The 25,577-nt window shown below is 39.7% G+C and overlaps 1 protein-coding gene across 6 annotated transcripts in view; it reads right to left on the reverse strand.

Moving 5' to 3' along the window:
- Window positions 1–25,577, reverse strand: part of RAB27A (RAB27A, member RAS oncogene family) — a 78,017-nt gene that overhangs the window by 43,447 nt on the left and 8,993 nt on the right. Inside the window, exons 1-2 of one of the 6 annotated variants that reach the window (XM_025919779.2) lie at window positions 20,171–20,261; window positions 17,307–17,421 (exon numbers count right to left, since the gene is read on the reverse strand). The exons of 1 other annotated variant lie outside the window; for it this stretch is intronic. The gene's annotated coding sequence lies outside the window, so the exon portion shown is untranslated. Of the gene's footprint in view, window positions 1–1,628; window positions 1,743–17,306; window positions 17,422–17,998; window positions 18,018–20,166; window positions 20,262–25,577 lie in introns of those variants that run through there. 4 more of the 6 variants (XM_025919780.2, XM_025919781.2, XM_025919778.2 and 1 more) reach the window with 4 other exon arrangements.

Raw genomic sequence — 25,577 nt, forward strand, 5'->3', positions numbered from 1 at the left:
TCTACTTTTCCAATAAGGAAAAGAGATTTGCCCCATCTATTCCTGGGAATAGAGCCATTTCAGGAACATAAATTCTTCTCAGTACTGCGCTAGTTTTGGTTTTCCCATAATGTTAATGAACAGGCAACATACTGATACAAGTCCATCCTGAGTTTAAACAGCTGTAAATATTCCTACCATATACCAACCTTCTTCTTTTCAAAAACGCTGCTCCGTTAAGGAAACTATCAACAAAATAAAAAGCCAACATATTAAATGGGAAAAAACTTTTGCAAATCATATACCTGTTAAGGGATTAATATGCAAAATATATAAAGAAGTCCTACAACAAAACACCAAAAAACAAAACAAATAATCCGATTTAAAAATAAGCCAAGGACCTGAATAGACATTTGCCAAAGAAGACATACAGATGACCACCAAGTACATGAAAAGATGTCCATCATCACTAATCATCAAAGAAAATGCTAATCAAAACCACAATGAGATATCACCTCATACCTCTTACAATGATTATTATTAAAAAGTGAAGACATAGCAAGTGTTGATGAGGATAGGAAGAAAAGGAAGCCCTTGTACGCTGTTGGTGGGAATGTAAATTGGTGCAACCACTGAGCAAAACGGTATACAGTGTCCTCAAAAAATTGAAAATAAAACAATCATATGACCCCATAATTCCACTTCTGGTATTTGTCAAAAGAAAATAAAAACACAAAATCAAAAAGATATATGCACCCCATGTTCACTGCAGCATTATTTACAACAGTTAAGATAGTGAAACAACATAAATATCCATCAAAAGATAAATGATAAAGAAAATGACATCGATACACACACACACAAATATAACACACACACAAAGGAATACTACTCAGCTACAAAAAAGGAAATCTTGCCATTTGTGACAAGATGAATGTACTTTGAGGATATTATACTAAGTGAAATAAGTCAGACAGAGAAAGACAAATACTGCATGATGTCAGTTATATGTGGGGGAAAAAAACACCCCAAGCTCATGAATACAGATCAGTGACTCCCAGAGGCAGGGAGTGGAGGAGGGCAAAATGGGTGAAGGAAGTCAAAAGATACAAATGTCTAGTTATGAAATAAATAAGTTTTGGGGATGTAACATACAGCATGGCAAATACAGTTAATAACATTGTATTGCATATTTGAAACTTGCTAAGAGAGTACATCTTAAAACTTCTCATCACACAAAAATTCTATCACCATATAGGACAGGTGGTAACAAGACATACCATGGTTATCATTTTGCAACATATGCAAAAATTGAAAAGTTACGCTGTATACCTGAAACTAATACAATGAATGTCAATTATATCTCAATTTTAAAGATTTTTTAAATAAAAAATTATAAAAAGAACATTGAAATAGGCTCAGAAAATCAAGCTATTTCCTGATGATTTAGCACAACTCAAACAATGACACGAGGATTCTCAGCCTTGCCCATTGGGTGTCAGTAGGTTACAGACAGCTGGTTACAGGTCTTTTGGGTCCTTCTCAAGTCTACTTTCTACAGTAATATATTTAGAACATGTGTTCAATTGCTCCCTAAAAAGTATCATATTCTTTAACAACTGAATCAAAAGGAAAGAAAAGAAACTCACCCAATTGACAAGGTCTAATTGGATATACTTCTTATGGATTCTCAGGAAGTCTTTCCTTGTTCCACCCATTCAGTGTGCAGTCTTGGAAAGGACTGTTTGCATTTCTGTCAGCAGCTGTTTATAGAATGGGGTGTGCCTTGGATTTACTTATGCAAAAGGACCGAGAAACTACAATGTACTTGCAACCATCCAGCCAATTTCTAAATTAACCTGTATAATCACAGTTGGCTGTTTAGCTACTGCTGTTGATTTCTAATTTTATTGCATCTTGGGTCAGCAAAATTGTTCTGCATAGTATCAAATTTTGAGGGATTTCTTAAGTTTTATGAATGTTCCATGACTGTTTGAAAATTATCTATATACCCTGTTAGTTGTATGCTAGTTATGTTTTTCAATCTGATATTACCTTTATTTACATTTTACTACTTTATCTGTTTCTGAGAAAGGTGTGTGAAGAAACTGGATTTTTCTTATAAAATAAGTACAAGATAATATCTTAAAGAAGATGAATATAAAGCATCACAAAAGAACAAGGCATTGCAGTCCTTATTCATGAGGCATTCAATCTGTGGCCTTTGTGTTATGTAGAACACTGAGATCCATGGAGGTACTTTAAGAGTTCTGTAACTTTTTATTCAAAGGTCTGTTTTACCTTTATCCTTATTTTTTTGATTTGGAATAAAAACTCGTATAGTCACACAAGTTATATAGCAGATTTAGAGACATCCAAATTATTCATTTATACTGCTTGCCTAAGTTATTTGTTTCTGTCTTTAGAGCATATATGTTACTTGAAATATCTATAAGTGTGTTGTTAATGGAGAAGGCTGTAATTTGCACTAGGCTTTTCTCTCCTTTTTCTTTCTCTTTTTTTAAAATTCAGAGTAGATCCCTGGGTCCACTCTTGTGAAATTATTTAAAGAGGATATGATTGAGCTGTTCTAAGTTTGGGTTACTTCTTGTCTATTGCAGATTAGTATCTTCACAGCCTGTTGGATACTCCTGCACAGGGTCTCAGAAAACCTACATCAGGTCATTGCAGTAAACCTTTCACTACCTCAGAAAATTGCTTTGGTCCAGCCAGTTGCAAACTATCTTTAGCAAGTTTCTTCAAATGAAATCTTACATGGCACTCCAATATATAAAACCAATGAAAGTGGAACCATTCTGATAATAAGATGAACATGATACCTGACCTCCAAAGCCTGTGGCCCCCACAAGGACTATCAAGGGTCCTTTGCACACATTTGGAAACCAGTGAGGAAAGCTCTACCTTCCACCCAACTGAATCATCTCATTTGCCTTTGTACACAAACACTTCCTGTCTGCCTAAGGTGTTTAGCCTTAGATCGACAACACATTTTTGTAAGGCCTGCTAGGCTTTTCTACTGAACATCTCCTTAAGATGCCACCTCTCAGATCTCCCCCACTTACCACATTCTTAGGACTCGTCTCACCTGGGAGGGAAAACCTAAAATATACTGGGTGTCCCTGATGAGAACTCCAAGTAGGGGTACCTAAAGCTTGAGAGAATTAAGGTAAGTTGGTAAGATAGAGTCTTGGAGACAATGATCATTGGGTCACTCACAGGAAATGAAGGTCTATGGGTCTAAGTCTAAAAAGTCCTGGAAAAATCCACACCAAACTGGCCAAAAGTGAACAAAAAGGCAGCACCCGTCACACCCCACCTTGGGACAGGTACCAGTGTCCTTGAAAATGAGAATTGTTAGATGGATGTTTATAACCAGCTACCTTGGTGATCCCTTGCTAATGGGACTAATTGGACACACTGAGGCCATCAGAAAATATATCCAGATTGGTCTCAACAGACTCAAGAAGCTATGCTTGGGGTGGAACCCTAAAAAGTCAAGATATGTTTTGAGGAACATAACGAAACAATGAAATGGCAAACTTAAAATAACTGATAATGTATTATTTTGTGCTATATCCAAAGCCACTTTATACTAAACTATAACCAGAGTAGCATAAAAAGGCACAAAGTTTCTTTTTAATAGTGATAGAGAAAAACTGAAAATTCTCTCTGCTAACTTTATTTTTTTTCTATTAATTCAGGAAAAATTGCCAGTATTATATTTTATCCACAAAATGCTTTGTTCCAGCTAATGGCTATGTCATGAAAACGATGCTACTTTAAACTATTCAAAAGTTCCAGGGAAGGAGAAAGGAGTGGTGGGGAAATGGGAAAAGAACAACTTCTTATCCTCCCTACCAGAACACGCAGGCTCATGTGTAGGTGGCACGGAACCAATTCAAGACACAAGGGGCTAAATACAAATGGAGGTTCCCAGACAGGTGGTCAAGGTCACATCAAAGTCAAACACCAACAAAGTAAGGAACAGATCAAAAAGGAGAGAAGTGGTTTATGGATTTGTGGAAGAGTGTCCCAGGATTCAGGAGAACATGTAGTCCTAGAGACTGGAGAGACATTTTAGCTAATTACAGACAGTAGGGACAACACCTAGAAAAGGCCTTCAGTAGTTGCTGTTTTATCAAAAACCTGAGAGATTACCCTCTAAGTCAGAGCAATTTTTTTCCATCTGGTTGCTCTCTCCTGTTAGCCCATCCAATTTCAAAGGCTCCCTAATTGTTCCAACCAGATTCCTTCACTAAGTTTCCTCTTCCTACCTTGGGCATATGGAAGGCCAAGCGTCCAGATTACCATTTGGTTCCCCAAAGCCATACCTGTCTTTGTCATCAGCCAAGCCTAAGATAAGGGCACTATGGGAACCAAGTCCCTGTTTTCTCAATAATATTTTAAGGCAGGAGTCTAAATATATTGGGGCTAAAGTGAGTGGGCAAGATGGTCACTCACAAAAAAATCTAGAAGACCTTGTTTAAAAAGGAATGGATAAAAAAAATCTCAATATAAATTTACTAACACAAAATAAAAATGTTGACTGAATCAGCAAGAGAACAAGTCAATAGGGTAAAGAGAATTATAGACAAAAGGAGCATAAAGCACATGACAAAATACCATGAGAATGTAAGTATCCATGAATTTTTAAGAAATTGATAAGCAACAACTTTAGAAATTTTTTCGAGTGCTTGGAGGACATTAAAGAAACAAGTGATATTAAAATTTTTAATGATGATGAAATGAGATTCTACATATGTGAGAGATAACTGTAAAGTAGTAAGAAAAAGTTTTTATAAGCCACCATGACAATCAATCTCACAATTCCATAATCATATTTTAATAAGTCAACTTTTTAAATATAAAGTTAACTTCCACATACCCACAAGTTTGACTGTAAAAGTTTTTAAGTTGAATGTTTAGACCTCAGGAATTATGCTTCCATTAAAAAAAAAAAAGACAGGGGCGCCTGGGTGGCGCAGTCGGTTAAGCGTCCGACTTCAGCCAGGTCACGATCTCGCGGTCCGTGAGTTCGAGCCCCGCGTCAGGCTCTGGGCTGATGGCTCAGAGCCTGGAGCCTGTTTCCCATTCTGTGTCTCCCTCTCTCTCTGCCCCTCCCCCATTCATGCTCTGTCTCTCTCTGTCCCAAAAATAAGTAAACGTTGAAAAAAAAAAAAAAAGACAAAAAACAGTGTTACCAATGGTATCCTTTTTTTTTTTTTTTTTTAGTTTATCTTGAGAGAAAGAAAGAGGGAAGGAGGGAGGAAGGGAAGCAAAGAGAGAGGAGCCTGAACTTGCAGCTCCAACTTACAAACCATGAGATCATGACCTGAACTGAAATCAAGACTTGGACACTTAACTGACTAAGCCACCCAGGTGCCCCTGGTATCCTTTTAAAATTAGAACTTTCCCATATACATTTGCACATCACATAAAAATACAATTGCTGTATAGGTATCAAGCATTGAAAATAAACTAAAACTTCTAACAATAAACCCCAATGATATTAATCAATTTTTAATGAGAAATTACCTTAAAAATTCATATATGAATGTCACAGAAAAGGTTTTACATACTTACATTTCAGAGTCTACTGCATATAAATTACAATTTCTGATTTGAAATAATTTCCCTTAATTGCTGGCATCTCTGAGTAGTTGACATACACATTCCTTCAGCTCCTATTAAGTAATTCTACACTGTGGACATTTTGACACAGGAAGGAACAGATGTTAAAGTTCTATTACTACTAATCTAAAATGATTTAATTTTATGTTCCCTTAAGAGACAGAAGCTCATAAAAGAACATGTGTAGGCTTCTACCATTAGGACATTGGACATCTTTCATATGCATTCTAGCAGAAGAGGTTTTACATTTTATTCAGATGCAAAATGCTACAGAACTCAGGAGATGCAGTGTGATTTCCAAACCAAAATGTGGGGCAGGTGATGTTAGTGCATTTTTGTGATCCTTTTGAGAAAAATTAATATACTTTAGAAATATAGTTAGGTTGTCCAAGTAGTGGAATTTCTGAACCATCTCACTAATCCAAGGGGCAAATGCACAAGAATATGTGAAATGAGAAAGTCCCAGAGATATCCATGGATTTAGTCATCACAACACATCTCTATGCACAGATGATGTGTGATTATTTGAGCTCGCTTCTCTTCTGACACCAGGGCTCAGGGGTGAGGCCCTACTGATTGCCATAGAAGGGAAAAGGGAAGGAAAGTTGTTTTAAAGGAAACATGCTTACCTATATGTCCCTTTTCTCACAGCCTCAGGTAGTAAAGGAATGATCACAAACCAAGCCAAATGCTTCTCTACCCACTGCACTCTCACCCTGGAAACCTGTCTTCATAAGCCACATCCTACTCTGGATATTTCTTTAACCAACATTTTCTCAATATGTATGAGTGCTCTATCTGCTTAATTTGTATGGGTATTATGCTACTTCTAACTACTTCTCTCCTTTCTCATGAAAGTGTCTAAAGTCTTCAGCAAAATTGCACAATTCCTGAGGATGGTCTTGTGTATTGCTGGTCTACCACCCCTCATCACCAGACTGACAACAGGCCAGCTGTCGCCCAACTGCTAATTATGTCTACCATCTGGCTTTCTCTAACAGCCTCTTCCTTCCTCTGGTTCCCTCTGTTCATTGCTGATTTCATTCAGGGGTGACTCAAAAAAGGGTCTTGGAACTCTAGTGAAAGCTGGTCTTTTTTGGTAAATTAAATTGTATTTGCTTTCAACTTAACCATACTTAAACAACTTCTATGTTGCCCAGTACTGTGCTAGCAACTATGAATGGCATGAAAGAAATATGTGACCCAGCCACTCCCCTCAAGAAGTTGGTATTGGAGTGAGGAAATAAAATGAATTCATTTTCAACACAGGAAAAATAAGATTATCAGGAAGCAAAGTGTCTAGTATACCACATAGACCACCCAGCACAGGACATCAAAAGTGCAAAGGGCATAAAGTCAGAAGACCTGAACTCTGTTACATACTTCCTTGCTGTATGACCTATGGCAAGTCACATAACCTCTCTGAGACTGTTTCCTCAATACGGGAATATTTATCTATCAAGATTATTGTTGGTATTAAAGGATACATTACATGAATGTATTTTATAAACTATAAACTTCTAGGTACAGTAAGATGGTGGTTTACAAGACAAGTAGACTCTGGCAGGTCAGAAAAGGCGGGGAAACTATCTGACCAAGGCTTCAAGCAGGAACCAGGGCCTGAGCTGAATACCTTCCAAGCCAAGAAGGATTTAGTGAGGTGGTCAGGAATAGGGAAGACCGTATGTGTGGTACAAGGGCATGGTCTGACTTCAATTTAACAAGTATTGAGAAGCCCTGTTAAATACTGAAAAGGCTACAAATAAGACTAAGAAATAATTCTTCACCTAAAAATTTAGTCAGAGAGACAGAAGACAAGTAATTATGAATTCAAAGGAATGCTTATGAGGTAATGTGGCAAGTTGAAGAGGGCTGAATGACTAACCTGTCAGTGGATGGGTTTCTAGTTCTGGCTCTGCTACTATCTCTAATACTATCTACTACCATCCCTCTCTAGGCCTTGTTTCCTCAAATATCAAATAAGGAGGTTTCAACTCCATGGTGTCTGAGAAAACATTCTATTCTCTGAGTCTAGGTTCAGAGTCCAGGGTTTCGCCATGACAAATGAGAAAGATAAATGGACTCATGGTAGCAGCTGTCCTTTGTATCACTTCTCACTCTTTAAAGATGAGAGCTTAGATAGAGGCACCAGCAGTGGGAATGAGATGGAAGAAGCCCAAGAGACATTAATTTAAAAATATAATGCAGCGCCAGAGTGGGTTGAAGAGAAAGCAGCAGACAAAGCACTCCAAAGAATCACAGTGGGTGAAGTAGTGTTGCAGACAGAAAGAGGCCATTGAAATGAGGGAAGGGAAAAAATTGGAGTGGACATAAGGTTTCTGTGGTGGGGATCAGGTTTTTGGAGGGGAAAGATGATGAGATTTGGATTAGGAAAGTTGCACCACAGAGAAATGCCAAAAACCCTCTCCATTCCCTATGGTCCCACATTTATGTCTGTCCTTGGTATAGAGGCAGAAGAACCAATGGTGAAGGGTCAAAAAAGAAGGCCAGGCCTGTACCCACCACAGGAGAGGGAACACATAAGACCAAGGATCACAGCAGGGATTCTCAGCCAAAGAAAATTACATGGAACATGATGGCCAGTCCCTGCTGTTCTGACAAAATTTTGTTTGCAGACATCAGGCCCCCATTGTATGGTACTTTATCTGGCAGGGAGTAAGAGGGAAATATCAGGGAAGACAGCTGGATGTCACTTTGCCTCCACCACTCTCTCTCCTTCGGGGAGCCATCATTAAGGCATCTGCTCAGTTTCAAAACTCAGACCTTGCCCATCATCATATACCACTCATCTGACTACATGTCGATGAAAACACATACTGGCCAGAAAAAAAACATAATTTTCCTTCAGTTTCTTTCTCTGCCTGTCTCACTTGGCTTGCAATTATTACCGCTTTTACCGCTGATGTTAAGAAATGACATGCCAAAACCCTTCTCTAATTACTTAATGCCTGTGGGTTTTCAGATGAGAATTAGCGGAACTAAACCATATCCTCCATGTTTTTGTTCTCATTTGGAACAATATTGTATTGCTATAAATATGTGTGTGCACATCTCCTGATACATGCTAGCAAGAGTTTGTCTAGAAAAGTGTTTTCCAACCTTTTCCCTGCTATTTGTATGACAAGCTGGAGCAAATGCTCATGATCAAAGGCAACAGATTTGGGGGCTCCAGCAATGCCAGAATCTACTCACCCATCCTGGGGCAAGAGGGCTTCAAATATCTCAACCCATCTCAGCCAATTCAGGGCATATGAGAGAGGAAGCTCTGCTCTAGGGTAAACACCAAAAAGTCAAATTCCTGGGGCTTGGGTATGTGCCTGCTCAAGAATACAAGATAATGCCAAATAATTGTCCAATGCAGTTGTTTTACACTCCCACCTTCACATCTTCACCAAGATCTGCTGTTTGTTGTAAGACTTTTCAAAATAGTAACATACTGTTATCTAAATTAGCATTTCTCTGACGGCAAATGTAGTTGAGCATATTTTTTAATTTGTTGGCCATTCAATTTCTTCTTCTGGAAACATATTTATGTCCTTTCCGTATTTTTCCTCTGGGTTATCTTCTTATGGACTTGCAAGAGTTCTTCACATATTCCAGATAGTAGTCCTTTGTCAGTTACATATGTTGCAACTATCTTCTTCCTGTTCGTAGTTCATCTTTTCACTTTTTTAATGGCTCTTTAACTGGTCAAAAGAAATCCTTCTTTGCCTAAAGTGATAAAGATGTTCTTCTACATTATTTCCCTAAACATGTTACCTTTCACATTTAAGTCTCTAATCTGTTGAAAACATTTTAAGGTATATGTAGGGATCCAATTTCATTATTTTTCCCTGAAGGATATCTAATTGTCATAATACCATTCACTGAAGAAAAAAAAAAAAAACTATCCTTTCCCTAGGGATTCACTCTATAAGGGCTTGTTTCTGGGCTCTTTTGTTCCTTGATCATTTGTACTATCCCTGGGCCAATGTCACAAGGCCTTAATCACTATGATTACATTATACAGGTATTCCTCAACTTATGATAGGTTTATGTCTAATAAACCCCTCGCAAACTGAAAATATCTCAAATCACAAACACACTTAATACACCTCATCTACTGAACTTCAAAGCTTAGCCTAGGGGTGCCTGGGTGGCTCAGTCAGTTGGGTGTCCGACTTTGGCTCAGGTCATGATCTCACGGTTCATAGGTTCGAGCCCCGTATCGGGCTCTGTGCTGACAACTCAGAGCCTGGAGCCTGCTTTGGATCTTATGTCTCCCTCTCTCTCTCTCTGCCCCTCCCTCCCTCCCTCTCGCTCTCTCTCTCTCAAAAATAAAATAAACATTTAAAAAATTAAATAAAAAAAAAGTTTAGCCTAGCCTACCTTAAGCATGTTCAGAACACTTTCATTAGCCTACAATTGGGCAAAATCATCTAACACAAAGCCTAGTCTATAATAAAATGTTGAATATTTCATGTAATTGAATACTGTACTGAAAGTGAAAAACTGAGTGGTTATCTGGGTACAGAATGGTTTTAAGTGTATCAGTTGTTTACCCTTGTGAATGTGGCCAAGTGGGATCTGAGGCTCACTCTGGCTACCCAGCATCAGAAGAGAGCTTCCTACCATATCCCTAGCCTAAGACCAAAATTCAATATTCAAAGTGCAGTTCAACTGGATGTGTATCGCTTTCACATTATAAAGTCAAAACTCCTAAGTCCAAGCATCCTAAGTCAAGGATCATCTGTACAACTTAGTATCTGGGAGGTCCAGTCTCCTCCACCTTACTGTGGATATTCTTAACCTCTCACACTTTGATCTAAGGTCCTCAAAAACCCTATGGGAATTCTGATTGGTACTGCATGAAAAATCTATGGATCAAATTGAGAAGACTGACACATTCACAATATTGAACATACCTGTGCATGTACATTTTACTGTTCCCATTTATTTAAGCCTTCTTTGTTTTTAAAAATGCTATCAATAAATAAATTATATCTTCATAAAGACTTTATAAATCTTCAGACTTATGGATACTTTATATTTTTGTCACTATTATGACATCTTTTAAAAATGTATATATCTTCTATATGTTCCACTTAGGATGTCCCAAAGTATTTAATAGACAGTCCTGTCTTGATTCTAACATTTTACCATTAAGAATAACATTTTCTGGGGCACCTGGGTGGCTCAGTCAGTTAAGAATCCAACTCTTGATTTTGACTCAGGTCATGATCTCACGCTTCATGGGTTCCATCCCCACATCAGGCTCTGTGCTAACTGCAGGGAGCCTGCTTAGGATTCTCTCTCTCTTCTTCTCTCTCTGCCCTTTCTCCCACGTACTGTTGCGCTTTCCCTCAAAGTAAATAAATAAAAAAATAATTACATTTGCTATAGATTTTTGGTAGATGCTTTATCAGGATAAGGAAGTTCTCCATCTATTCCTAGTTTTCTAAGAATAAGTATTACAAATGAGTATCAGTTTTATCAAGTTTGTTCTGGCATCTATTGGGAAATTATGTAATGCTTCTTTCAATCTGGTGTTTATTTGTAATCATGCAAAATTATATAATGCTTCTTTCAAGCAAGTAATTGACAAGCTTTTGCATTTATTGTGACTTTGATCTTTCTAGTTGTTTTTTTTTTCTTCTCTTACCTTCCTGATTTTTAAATTTATACTCTCTACCCAGGTCATTCCCATCCTGGGAGGGGTGCAGGAAAGGCCATAGTTCTCAGAGTCACTCATATTTATTTGAAAGAATAAAAAATGAAATATCTAGTAAGTACCAGGTATTTGAGGTGATTACCCAAAACTAATCTTCAAATGTTACACATTACATTTATATAAAGTTGCTCTTTTGGAGCTAAATAAAAAGAGGTTACTTAAGATGCAGTGTCTTAGAGGCAGAAGTAATTATTATAGAAAGTTTTTCAAGTGAAATAGTGTTTCACTCCCTACAGAAATATCAGAAAGTCGTTAGCTACCTTTCAAATTTTCTTTTCAAAACTATTATTGATTTTAAGCACTAGAGCTCAAGCTCCCCCATTATAACACACCAATTAGAGGTAACATTTCAAAAATAGGCATTTTAGAGAAATACAAAATGCTACTTATATATGTTCTATAACTCAACATTATCAGTCAGAGGGGTCAGGCCATGCCTCAAAACCGTGGTTCAGAACCTAAGTAAGACTAGCCCCAATGATGATATAGTACAAACAATGTGGAGACAGAGGGGAAAATATTGGCATTTCCTCTTGCTTAAAGCTGGGGTGGCTCAGTCGGTTGAGTGTTTAACTCTTAATTTTGGCTCAGGTCATGATCCCAGGGTCGTGGGATCAAGCCCCACATCGGGCTCCAGGCTGAGTATGGAGCCTGCTTGGGATATTCTCATTCATTCTCTCTCTCTCTCTCTCTCTCTCTCTCTCTCTCTGCCCCTCTCCCCCACTCACATTCTCTTACACTCACTCTTAAATTACAAAAAAATAAATAAATAAGGTGGAGTGAGCAAATCTGATTTTTTGCCAGGCTGCATCAAGAGGGTTTGTACCTCTAGAAAAGTCTGAGCAGGTTCTGTCTTTACAAATGAACAAAGAATCCTATAATCCCTTAATAGGGGAGTACCCACTGCATGCTGTGCAAGGTGACAGAAATGCAAATAAGACAGATACAGCACCTGCCCTCAGAGAGTTTACCATCTAATAGAAGACAGGGACGACCGAAACAAGATGCCAAGTATGGTTATTACCTATCGTAGGCATAATGGAAGGATCCCATGAGATTAACACTTAACCCTGATATGGATCAGGTGGGTTAGGGGAGGTTTCTGAGAAGCAGATGAGTGGTTTGGGGACTTGGGATGCAGAAGTTCTCTAAGTACTGTGCAGTCCTAAACAGTACCTATAAGGCTAGCATTCTCTGGGGAAGAGCACTCTAGTCCAATGGTGTAGAACAGGAAAGGAAAAAAAAAAGCTGAAGGATCCATGGACGCCCATCCATACACTGCCCCCATCCTACCCCACTGCCCATATACACATACAACCCAGGAGGCTACAGTTTAAAAAAACAAACAAAAAAAAAAAGACAAGGTCCTTTCCAGATACTTGGAGAAATGACTGAAGATGAGTATCAAACAGGTTCCTCATCTTTCTTGCCTCGGGCTATGCTCGAGGCCCTACCCAAATCTGCCATCTCCCTCTGCTAGTAAATGAGTGATCATATCACTTTGAAACTACATTTCTAAATTCTAAACTCTATTTAGGATGGCCTATGCAATTATCCTAACATTTCTTTCATTTAACTCCATGAAGTGCATCTATTTGACCAAGGATGTTAGACAAGGTATATCTAGAAATGAAAAGGGACACTTATGCAAAAGAAATAGAAATCAGCAAGCAACTCTGTAACAAAGCTCTAGAGTCCTATTTCTAATAAAAGCACATTAAATATCAAAAAAAAATATAGTATTGGAGTCTATACCTGACTCTAAAGAGCTCCCAAGCCACTGCCAGCAGTGAACAAGTTTTACAACAGCATTAAAAAAAAAAAAAAGTGGGTTTTCATTTTGTGATTTCTACAAACCCTTAATCACTTTTAGTTTTTACACATTTTTAAGAACTATTCAAGACTAGACAAGGGCAAAATCTGTTGTTTTTTTTTAAACAGAACATTTAAGTGTTTTAGAGAAAAATAAACTGGGCTCAATTGACAAATGTGAACGACAAAAATTACAAAGCACAGGAGGATATGGGGAAGGGTAGTACTACTTGGGTCAGGTATGGAAGTACTTCCCAAGAAACTCCACAAAATGTCCCTTACATATAACTGAAATTAAATGAAAAATGACATACATACCAACCCAAAAGGTGTTAATAATCTCAAAATTTGGTAAGTAGAGTGGCCTATGGCAACAATCAAAAGGTATACCAGAAAAGCTTGAAGTCACTGAGGAGGGAGAGCCTGGTTCTGATGATTAAATTCAGGCAGCAGCCTATAAGCACATCAGTTTAAACATCATGCATTTAATAAGCAAGCACTGAGAACATGCCATGTGCTCACCACTATGTGAAGGACTGAAAACATTGCTCTGGAAGAATAATAGTCTAAAAGAAGCACTCTGTGGAAATGAACAGTAAAAGATTCAGTGAACAAGATGCAATGTTTCAGTGAAACAAGAACTGTAATAGAAATATGCACAGTATGCTGGGTAGGTGGGAGGGCTGGGGCAGAAAGGGCTAGAAGGAGAGCCCAGAATGCCTCGTGGGGGAATCGGGAAAACTTTGCAGAGCAGCATCCAAGCCAAGGACTAAAATTGGTACACAAAGGGACAAGTGAGACAAGTGAAGGGACAAAAATCACACAGTTCACAGAAGGATGTGGTAAAGGACTTCACATGGCAAATAAGCATCACCCTTTAAAGATATCAGAAACTATCAACAAAATGATCATTGATGCCGATCTGAAAGGTGCAAATCACTGTTGATGGAATTAGCTAAGGGCTGTCTGGCATTCAAAGTACAAAACCAGACAAGGCCTACAGCCATGAGACGGGAGCAAGTCCTGGGTGACAGACAGTCTGAGAGGATGGGAGTGGAGTGAAGCCATTTGTACTTGCAGAGGTATAAGGAGAAGGGAATGGTGCACTTAGGGGACCTAAGTAAATGGATGGCTAGACTAGTGCATGGGGATTGGAGGAGGTGCCCAGACAGAGGTTACAAAGGTGGGACAGACTCTGCAACCCCCTAGGCCTGAAAGGAGTCTTCCATAACATAAAGAGTCTGTGTTATCATCTGGGCAACGGAAAGCCACTGCAGACTTTTGTGAAGGGGAGGAGCATGAGGTGTGTGCCTTAGAGAGATCTTTCGGACAGCCACACGGAGACTGGGAATATACAACATAGGGTCAGGAGGGGATGGGAGAGGTAGGGATTTGACTTCTGTCAGTGACAGTGGGAATGAAGAGGCAAGGATTAATTCAAGATATATTTATGAAGTAGAAAAATCAGTTTCACTTCTCAATTGACTGGTATAGGAGTTAAAGAACCCAAACTTTTCCTTTGGTAACAGAATGAATGCTATAATCATTAACGAAAACAGGCAAAAACATTTGAAATGATCATTATAACTAACGCTGACCACTTTTCTAAGCCCTTTAAAATCCCGACTCATTTAATCCTCACAACAACCTTATGAGGGCTCTAATTTTCAGATGAGAAGACTGATACACAGAAAGGTTAAATAACTTCTCCAAGGTCACTCAACCAGTAAGCGGTGGAGCCAAGATTTGAACCCAAACACACTCTACTACATTGCAGAGGACCAATTAAATGTCCCTTAGACATGATGGACTTCCCTTAGACAAATGTTTAATTGGCATTTGGAAAACAGAGTAAGGTTCCAAAGAAAAATCAGTGTTAACAATATGGATTTTAGAGTGATCAACAGAATTGATTTCCTAAGGCCATAAGAGAGAGAAGACGACTCTTGAGAATCAAGAGAGACCAAGAAGGACACTAGGAAGGAGATTTTTTTCAACAACAGTCCATAGTCACCAAAGAACAGAGGTGCCAGCTTATAGAAATCTGAACTTCCTCCTTCTTGTGAAAGCAGGGATCCATCCAATCTAGCATTCATAGCTAAATGTTCCCTGCTCAGATTACATCAGAGAGAAGAGATGCCTAATAGAGTATGAAATGGGGAAAACAAAACAAACAAACAAACAAAAATTGATGCACTCAGCTCTTGGAAGGATAAGCTTTATCTGTATTTCAGCAAAGTGACTCCTGCCTCCAGAGAACCAGCAGTGATGCAAACTCATCTCATGAGCAGCACCCTGATCTCACTCACGTTCTCCCAACCCTCCAACCCTCAAGGAACCCACCACTGCTGAGAGGACAGGGCCCCAGCCATACCGCAGCAACACCAGGAGCACAGAAGCAAGCAGGAAGATGTCCTCTTGCAAAGACAGAACAAATGAATTAGGGCTTCTGCGAAAATCAGCTTTTGTTTTTAATGGGCTTTACGTGACTCATCAGCTATCAGGTATGCTATGCCTGGAGCTCTATCTATAAATCAACCCAGTTCAGAGGGAAGAGGAAAGGAATGAAAGCAAAAGTGAACAGATATCTCAGGAAACTTTAATCCTAAACAGAGAAAACAGAAACAGAGGGAAGTGGCAAGCATCTCCTCTTTGAGCTCGCAGGTACTGAGGGTTGGGAGAGGGCAGAAGCTGGAACATCAGCAGAGTCAGCCCTGGGTTCTGGGACCTGCTAACACATGCACAGATCTTGGTTGCTATGGTGCCATCCTGCAGGCCGCAAGGTTTCATCAGCATTTTCTGCCACAGTTCCTGTCTTGTGGGCGCGGCAAGTGAAAAGAAAAAAAACTGTTGTTTGTATTCTAATGGCTTCTGGGTCACTCAACACTGGAAAGGACAAGGAGAAAGCGGTAAGAGACAGAAAGCAACCAAGATGGGGATAAACTCCTTTGGAATGTGTTAAATCCAACCTGGATGTTCTATGGATAAGATGCCTCATGAGTAAACTCTCCTCCCCAAAATATTTTTTTATTTTTTTGTATTTATAATTCAAGAATCTAGACAGAGAAAGTCAACTTTTAATCAAGGTTCTTTCCCACGGTGATATGTGATCATAGGAGCTCTGGATTCACTGCTAGGAGAAAAGCTTGAACTTGCAGCAAAGAAAACAAAAGGAGGTGATGGTCAGCACCCTGGAACAGAGGTGAGGAGACTGCCTTGATACCAATCAGCTGCATGACCTGCATGTCTGTATCCAGGTTCCTTCTTCACAGAAGGACACACAGAGCGAAGGCTACAAGATGAGACACAGGGAGACTTGGCCTTCAATAAGCCAAGGAGGGGCTTGGAACAGATTCTTCCTCACAGCCCTCAGAAGGAACGAACCCTGCTGACACCTGGACCTGATAGAATAAGGGTCTGCTGTTGGAGCCACCCAGTTTGCAGTGCTTTGTGACAGCAGTCCTTGCAAACCAGTACATATCCAGAAGTAGAGAGAACTGTGTAAGCAACTTCCCAGCAGACCCGTCCCCAGATCTTTCACTCCTGTATACTATCACTAAGCATCTCTAAAATATATGGACCTTTCCTTACATAACCACAATGCCACTGCCAAATCAAACAAAATTAACATTCGGGGGCAAATTTAATTTACAGAAGAAATATACCTTATACAAAAACACGTCCTTACATAAAGCTTTCCTCCATTAAAGCTATTAACAATATTAACAACAAAATCCCAATAAGCATGAATGTTTGTGAATAAAATCCTCAGAGGATGAGCAAGACTCTGGAAGCAATTTCAAGTCCTTAATCAGCTCCCTTATTCAATATATTAACTGAGAAAAAAACCTATGTTACTTTATTGAAGCACAGAAAAGAAAGGAAAAATGCTGTCAGTATTCATACCCATTCTCTGGTAATGGAAAATGCAACTTTCAAACCACACCCCCAAAATTTAGCAGGTGTCTTGAAGTCTTCGGTTTAAAAAAAAAAAAGTTAATATGTGCAATGGTATTCTATGTCAAATTGCATATATTCTAAGTACATGAAAATTGGCCTGGCAATTTTCAAAACCTCTCCAAAAAAAAAAAAAAAAAACAACCAAAAAACAAAGATAAACACAAAACTATACCTGATGGAGTATAAATCGTTGGGTGTTCTTCTAAAACTTTAGAAATGCTGTTCCCAAACTTCAACAATTAGACAACTTCCAATCACATGTCCTCTTCAAAAAGATTACTTTTTGTCTATGCGATGTAAAGAGAAATATTAAAGTCAGAATCGTCTACTTATAAAAGTTTTTCAAAAGAATCTTTTGAAAAGCAGTCTGCTCCATCAACTTTCAAAATCAGGCATCTCTGTAAAAACCCACAATCCAGCTAATTAGTCTCAGCTGTTTGTCATATGGCCTGCAGACCAGTCAAGTGATTTTGCTCCTTTCAAGCTTACTAAAACCCAATTCCACTGGCCTTTCAGCAGAAGGCAGCTGTATTAACCTCTTCTAATGTAAGAAGACTAGTATGAACTCTGTTTTCTTCCAGTCAAAAGACTAGAACATTTGTTTTCTTGAGAAAGAATCTGTTTCAAAGTATTGCATTCTCCAGGCCCTTAAAAATCATACTAACACTGTTTCTCCACAAATTCAATGCCTGATCCAAACAAGCAACACAGGAGATCAAATCAAAGTGGCAGAAAGTATGGGGCTGGATGATTTACCAGCCTCCCGCTCTTGGCCTCCAAACTCATAAATAAAACTGTCTACTGAAGGGTCCACCCAGATTTCTTCTAGAATTTCAAATTCAACATGTCCTTCCTTCAACTTACCTCCTTTGCTCTTCTTTCACAGACTCTGCTTCAGGCCGCCTTCTCTGACTGTGTCTTGAGTAACCAATCCCAACACCTACCCAGCCAGAAATCTGATGGTCCGAATTGACTCCTCCCCTCACTTCCCCTCCCACTTCCATCTGGCCACCAAGTCCCAGGGATCTTTCTTCATCCCACCTTTATTCCAAGTTTTTATTTTTTCTCATCTGGATGGCTATGATCAACCACTTACTTGGTTTTCTGGCCCCATTGATCCATCCTCCACACCACACCAAAATGATCTTTCCAAACTGCAAATGGGTAACCATCACTCTCCTCTATAAAACCTGTCAATGACTCCCCACAACCTCCACAATGAAATTCCTACTTCTTAGACTTCTGCTTTCAGTATCACCTACAATTCCTGGCCCCCTGACTCCAGCCACAAGAACTATTTATAATTCTCTAAAACCTGTGGTTTTCAAAATGTGAAATCAGTATTATCAGCATCACCTGGGACATGGTTAGAAATGCACATCCTTAGGCCCACCCCAGGCCTACTGAATCATAAATTGTCAGGATGGCCAGAGGGTCTGTGTTTTAACAAGCCCACCAAGTGATTCTAATACACATTAAACTGGGAGCCACTGCTCTAAACCATCCAAGCTTGTTCATCAAAACATATAGCCCTTTGCCTCTTTGTGCCAGCAATGCTAAGTTAGATGCCTCTTCTCTGTGCTTATGCTTTCCTAGAGCTGGTCAACCCTGTGTGGTGACATCCAATTTATTTTGTGTTGGTTGGTGAGTATCTTGAAGACAAGAATTGTATCTTCTTTAGTTCACTCATCCCACAGTCACTTGCTGAGCATACACTTTCACTGGGTCAGATGCTGGGCATAAACTAATTAATCTATCCTTTGCCTCTAGGGGAAGCCACCCTCTCACTTTGGCAGCTTGATGTGTGACTGAAAACTCAACCTAGCCAATCTATAAAATCTTATCACCAACCTCAAGAACTGTGGGCAACTAAAAAAGCCTGAACATAACCAGTCTGACATCTCTCGTGGCAAATGGCATGGAATTTTTGGTTCACATCTGATATTGACTCAGATTTACAGACATGGTTTATTAAGGGAGAAAAGGTACATTTTCATAAAAATTACTCCTCTATATTATCTTACAGCAACCTCTAGAATTCAGAGAATAACTTATTAAGGTAATGTACCAAGACTTTTTTTTTTTTTTTTTTTTTTTTTTTTTTTTAATTTTTTTTTTTTCAACGTTTATTTATTTTTGGGACAGAGAGAGACAGAGCATGAACGGGGGAGGGACAGAGAGAGAGGGAGACACAGAATCGGAAACAGGCTCCAGGCTCTGAGCCATCAGCCCAGAGCCCGACGCGGGGCTCGAACTCACGGACCGCGAGATCGTGACCTGGCTGAAGTCGGACGCTTAACCGACTGCGCCACCCAGGCGCCCCCCAAGACTTTTAAATCCCAGATTAAAACTCATTAGAATTAACTTATCCTAATTACAGTAGGAGTTGAGTAAAGTTTCATATTAGCACTTCTCAACCTTCAGAATGCATAGGACTCTCCCAGAGATTTTGTGAAAATGCTAATTTTGATTCAGTAAGTTTGGGTAGGGCCCATGACTCTCCCTAACAAGCACCCAGGTGATGCCCAGGTAATACTGATGGTTCTAGTCCCAGAAATACACTTTGAGTATCAAGTAAAGCTTCCATTTTTTATAGAACTATTGGTCTTCCCATTAGAGCAACACAAACTTTTTTTTACCTCCTCTACATTCAAAGCTTTCTGAAATGACTTTCTGACATCAGGATAAAGTGGCACACTAAACACACACCTTAGTTCTGCTACCTCCCCAAATCTCATTAACATAACGATAAAAAGCTGGGTTTTATTCTTTTAGACACAAACAAAGACAAAGTAAGTGGAAAGAACAGTTACAAAATGTGGAAGCTAGAAAGTAAATGGATAAGAGGTAACTGAACAGCAAACCTGGGAAAGGTGGCCCCTTATCTGCCACTAGGGAAAGCCAAAAAGGAACTCATCACAGATTCTGTAGAAACACTCCCGGAGGTAAAGGGAGGGTAAAGTTAAGGCTAAAAACAGTGGGAGTCTACTTAGGTCCTAATCCTCTAAATACTGATATACCTCCACCCCTACCTACATGCTGGAACTTCCAGAATGCAGGCATCCTCCACAGGCAGGTGGTTCAAATGTTCTTCTCTGGAGAATCTGCCCAGCCCCGGAGGGAAGGCCTAAAGATAAAGACAACAAGCCAAGGACATACTGATCTGACTAAAACTATTTCGTAACTGTTGAGAGGAGGGACGGAAATGGCATACATGTGTGGTAGAGGCAGGCGTGTGTGGTAGAGGGAGGTGGGGAAATGAGTTAGCATTCTCTTCTTCCATGGTAAAGTGTCTAGGCATAGGCATTTAAATAATGCCTAAAACTGAAAACTGACCACAGAAATATCAGTATGTCATTTAGAGACAAGGGATGTAACTACCAGCAAGAGTCATCTTACTAACAAGAATTGAAAGCAGTCATCTCTGGGGAGCAGGAAATGAGCTGGCGGGGGTGGGGAGGAACTGATGTTTTTTTTTTTGTAACAGGCCCATAGCACTATGTCCATGTATAACCTTGATAAAATTAAAAAAAATTAATTAATACAAAATACAGTAGTACACCGACCCCATCCATGGTTTTGTTTTCCAGGGCTTCAGGAATGTGGAGTCCGTAATGGCCCAGAAGCAGATGATCCCTAATGATTCGTCAGTAGGCCAATAGTTGCCAAATGCTATATAACAAAGCCTATGTCATTCACTTCACTGCATCTCATTGTATAGGCATTTTATCATCTCAAATCATCACAAGAAGGATGAGTGCAGCACAATAAGATACCTTGAGAGAGAGACACCATGTTCACATAACTTCTATTCAGTATATTGTTATAATTGTTCTATTTTATTATTACTTATTGTTAATCTCTTACTGTACCTAATTTATAAACTAAACTTTATCACAGGTATATATGTATAGGAAAAAACATAGTATATATAGGGTTTAGTACTATCCACGGTTTCAGGCATCCATGGGGGGTCTTAGAACATATTCCCCACAGATAAGGGGGGGGGACTACTATAAAATGTAATGTCCATGCTTTAATTTTTTTTCTTAGATAATTCAGGACATCACAATAAACACCACTGACTTGTGCTATCTCCTCAGCATCTAGGACCTACAATGAAGCAGGATGTTGAGGATCTGGGCTCTGGAGACTTTGAATCTGAGCTTTACCACTCACTGGCTGTGTGACCTCTCTGTGCCTCAGTTTCCTCATCTGTGGAACAGATAATAATGGGATTATTTTGCAAAAACTGAATTATGTGATACCTATAAGTGCTTAAACTAGTGTTCAGCACATAGTGCTCAATAATAGCTATTTTTTTTTAATTTTTTTTCCAACATTTATTTATTTTTTGGGACAGAGAGAGACAGAGCATGAACGGGTGAGGGGCAGAGAGAGAGGGAGACACAGAATCGGAAACAGGCTCCAGGCTCTGAGCCATCAGCCCAGAGCCCGACGCGGGGCTCAAACTCACGGACCGCGAGATCGTGACCTGGCTGAAGTCGGACACTTAACCGACTGCGCCACCCAGGCGCCCCATCAATAATAGCTATTTTTAAGGTATGTTTGCCCCTGTAATAAATGCCTCCTGACCACTGCATTGATTTCATCTTTTACTCATTTATACTTCGTTCTCCTTGCTCCCACCTTCAGCCAGATGTCCCTCACCATAGTAATCCCTGTGCCTTTCTAGAATAACCCCTTCCCCTTCCAGTGTTCAGTTTCTAATTGACAAGACACCTGGAAACCAAATAATCAAGCTTATTAAAACTGCATGTAAAATGGAGGAAACTGGGCGCCCAGAAATGTCCTGAAAACCTCTCTGTGAGGCAGATAGGCAAGTTTCAATATGAGCCATCTGTCTGACCCCTCAGAACCCTTTGGGCTTACTTCCTAACTATCAACTGTGGGTCAGTGCGCTGGGTGACACTCAGGGTAACCAACCACCTCAGTTTCCCCAGGATTATCTTAGTTTTAGCACTGACAGTCTTGTACCCCTGCACACCTCAGTCCCAGCCCTGAGAAGATTACCTAATCCTTCTGAGCTTTCTTCATCATCTGTAAAATAAAGGATAATATCTACTTTGAAAGTCTGGTGAGAATTAAATGAGAGAATGTTTGTATACTTCCTGACATATAACAAGCTCTCAATAAGTGGTAGCTCGAGCTACTGTACTAGTTACATATTATTATCCACTCTAATATCAGTGGCAAATCATTCTTAGATACCTACCCTGTAACTTGGTTATTTTCTTACTGGCAAAAATAACTTGCCTTATATACAGTAGATCTCAGGAGACTGAAATGTGTGCTTTTGTGAATTTCCTTCTGCCCTTGCCCTACACAATTTTATTTTAGGAACTAAGACATATTAGAGAAATTTAGTATTTCAATATTGCTAATTTCTCCACTGGGCAAAGTCCTAGGAGGTTCTTGCCATCTTTTGACACATGCATCTTTTTTATACTATGGGAGACCTGGGGTATTTATGTCAGTAGCTGCTTCCAAACCTATGGACCAATCAGCAAGCCACCCCACCAAGACAGCCATCAGGCATCACACCTGACATTCTTTTTAATTTGCATCTTACTTTTTTCCTTCATAATGGAACCAAATCACTCAGTGTCCTAATGGATTGACAACTCATTCATTAAATATGCCAACTCCATCCCTGAAAAATAAGGGATCTATGTTATCATCAAACAGATGAAACACCATTTCTGACCTCAAAAGCTGAAGCAACTCATTATTCAATAGATATTAATTACAGCCTGGAGGAAATTGCTCACAACTGTGCACCCCATCAACACAAGGGTGAAGTTGCTATGAGAAAAGTTGCACAGTTTGGGTAGAAAACAGGAAGGATCAAGTTACACAAAACCAAAACATGGCCTGGGAACCCTGTGAGAGGTAGAGCAGAAATGTAAGACACTACTTTATACTGGCTCCCAAACTCCCTCCTCCCATCCTCATATTGTTCTGCCAACATCCCTAACAAGGTGCCCAAGGCCTGTGAGTGCATGAAACACTGGAGACCCACACAATCTCATCAAAACCTTGAGGAGCACCCAGTTCCAACCACTGGGGTTGGAGCCAGGACAGGATTTCACCAAGCATGGTCTGCAGCCCACTGATAGCAGAATCACCTAGAGTACTTCATGAAAATCCAAAGTCCTGGCTTCCATCCAGGCTTCTAAATTAGGATCTGAGAAAGAGACTAGGGAATTTACATTTATAAATGCAAGCTTCCCAGGGGATTCCCAGTTATCTATAATAAAGTTTGAGAGCAGCTGTTCTAGGGAGACAACAGATAGCAAAATGCACAATTATAACTATAATTGTGTCAACCTGTAGGGAAGATCTTGTTTAACCTCTACCAGCCTCAAATTCCAAATCTGTAAAATAAGGATAATAATACCAACCTAGCAGAATGGTGGTGGGAATTAAATGAGATAAGTAATCGTCTCAAACATGGTTCCTCGCACACAGCAGGTGCTCAATAATTAATCGCTCCCCCTCCTTTCTTGTGTATGTCATTCTGATGAAGATTTATAACACTAGGCCCTGTTTTGAATAAATGTCACCAAAGAAAGCAGATGACTAGTTTTAGTTGAGCCCTTGATGTTAAAGAGTCACCAACTAAAAGGCTGAGGCCAGCTGCTTTAACTAGAGGTTGGACCACAAAATGTACCTATGGACAGTGGTTCTCAAACTTGAGTGTGTGTCAGAATCTTCTGGATGGCTTTAAAATAACAGACTGTGGGCCCTGCCTCCAGAGTTTCAGATCCAGTAGGTCTGGACTGAGAATCTGCATTTCTAATACGTTCCAGGTCATGCTGATGGCGTTGGTCCCAGAACCACACTCTGATGGTCATTTTGCAGCCCCAGAGTCTAAAATCAAATTGATCTGACACTTGGTGGTAAAAAAAGGAAAACTATGCTGTATGCATTTCCTGTGTGACACCAGACTGGTTAGTTACAAGTAAATAAAGAAAAAAGTAATAAACCAGCAATTTCTGAAGTGGTATTGCCTCTGAACCTGAGAATCTTTGCTGCAATATTTTGTGAACAGCAAGGAGAGAAGCCTGGGAGATTTGAGTGCCATCTCCCTGCTCACCCGATGTGTAACCCTGAGTAAAGCACTTGATCTCTCTGAGCCTCAGTTTACTTATCTGGAAACAGGGGTGGGCTCAGTCACTAGCTCCCAAACCTAGTCATATACCATCCATCATTATGGCAGCATTTAACATTTTTTTCATGTTTATTTATTTTTGAGACAGACAGATGGACAGAGTGTAAGCAGGAGGGGGACAGAGAGAAAGGGAGACACAGAATCCAAAGCAGGTCCCAGGCTCTGAGCTGTCAGCACAGCGCCCAATGCAGGGCTTGAACCCATGAACCAGGAGATCATGACCTGAGCGGAAGTCAGATGCTTAACTGACTTAGCCACCCAAGAACCCCAATTTTGGCAGCATTTTAAAGGACACATGGATTCCTCAGCCCTGACTGCAAACTAACGAATCAGTATTTCCAAAGGAGAGAGTGAAAAATGTGTGGCTTTGTGTGAGTATGTTTTAATAAATCCCCCTGTGTGATCTTCACAGGCAGCCAGTTGTGAGGAACCATTACCACGGTGATCTTTCGGGCCTCTTCCAGCAAGATATTTTTGATTTCTAAGTCCCTGTGCCCTGAGTCTGTGCTTACCAAGTAGCTTTCTTCTATTATATTTGCTCCGCATGGAGTTTTACTACAGGAAGCAAGTACATTAGTTCTCAAAGAATCCAGTCTGCTTAACAATTCCAATTCTCATGTATTAATAAACTAGTGTTCTAGTTTTAGTTTAAAAAATAAAATAAAGGCCAACATGTAAGAAATACAGGAATTTCATAGGACTGAATCTGTAAAGCAATCTTCTCTAACACCAACTGCTTACTTTCTGTCATTCATTCATTAATTTAGCATCTGTCATGTACCAGGTATGATTCTAGGTGTTAAACACATAGTAGTTCACAAAACAAAGTTCCTGTCCTCATTGAGAGAACATTTTAGCATGCAAAGAGAGACAATAAATAAGTGAACATAAGGATAAAATAATTTCAAACAGTAATAAATACCATGAAGACAATAACACAATCATAGGATAGTGAGTGACCAGAAGCTACTTTTAATAGTCATCAGGGTGAAAGTCATCACCCACCTTTTTTTTTTTTTAGTTTATTTATTTTGAGATAAAGAGAGAGAATGTGTGTACACATGAGCCAGTGAGGGGCAGACAAAGAAGGAGAGAGAGAATCCCAAGCAGGCTCCACGCCGTCAGGCTCCACGCCGTCAGCCTGCAGCCTAATGCAGGGCTCAGTCTCACTAACCGTGATATCATGACCTGAGCCGAAACCAAGAGTCGGACACTTAACTGACTGAGCCACCCATCCGCCCCCATCAC

This window comes from Puma concolor, chromosome B3 (assembly GCF_028749965.1).
Source record: "Puma concolor isolate L17-30 chromosome B3, mPumCon1.1.hap2, whole genome shotgun sequence".
Lineage (NCBI taxonomy): Eukaryota > Metazoa > Chordata > Mammalia > Carnivora > Felidae > Puma > Puma concolor.